We start from the raw sequence: 620 nt of genomic DNA, 5'->3' as shown, positions 1-620 counted from the left end.
TCTTATATACAGGCACTGGACTAAAAATACATTCAATCAGTCATAGCTCCAAAAAGAATTCAACGGATCATCTTTTTAATGCTATAAATTAATTACAACAATAAAATAACATTTCATCATGAACATACATGAACAACAATATCACATTAAACCACAGAAATTCCAAAATGACATTTCCCTTACATTCAACTTCCAAAAGTGCATTCACCTTTGCCATGTTACATTCATTTAGTTGACTAGTGTTATACGCTGTAACAAAAACATTAATGGCATATGCGTAAAATTAAAAATTGACTTTTCAATACCGACCAGATGCAATACTGATTTTGGCTCGCAGCAACACAACGAAATGAGCACAACACAACGAAATTAGTACATCACCACTGAAACAAGCCGTAACACAACACTATTAGCACAACACAATGGAACCAAGTCGCAGCACAACAAAATTAGCACAACACAACGGAAAACAAAATTAGCATAACACAATGGAAACAAGCCGCGACACAATGAAATTAGCACAACACAACGGAAACAAACCACAACACAATGAAATTAGCATAACACAATGGAAACAAGCCGCAACAAAATGAAATTAGCACAACACAACGGAATCAAAC

At 34.7% G+C, this 620-nt stretch overlaps 1 protein-coding gene across 1 annotated transcript in view; it reads left to right on the top strand.

Annotated features, from left to right (window-relative positions):
• LOC107702603 (muscle, skeletal receptor tyrosine protein kinase-like) overlaps positions 1–620 on the top strand; it is an 11,702-nt gene that overhangs the window by 2,542 nt on the left and 8,540 nt on the right. The window lies entirely within an intron of this gene.

Source organism: Sinocyclocheilus anshuiensis, unplaced genomic scaffold, assembly GCF_001515605.1.
Source record: "Sinocyclocheilus anshuiensis isolate Anshui unplaced genomic scaffold, SAMN03320099.WGS_v1.1 scaffold210, whole genome shotgun sequence".
In the NCBI taxonomy this organism is placed as follows: domain Eukaryota; kingdom Metazoa; phylum Chordata; class Actinopteri; order Cypriniformes; family Cyprinidae; genus Sinocyclocheilus; species Sinocyclocheilus anshuiensis.
Note: the sequence above shows the minus strand (reverse complement) of the source record. Positions and strands in the feature narration are given on the sequence as shown.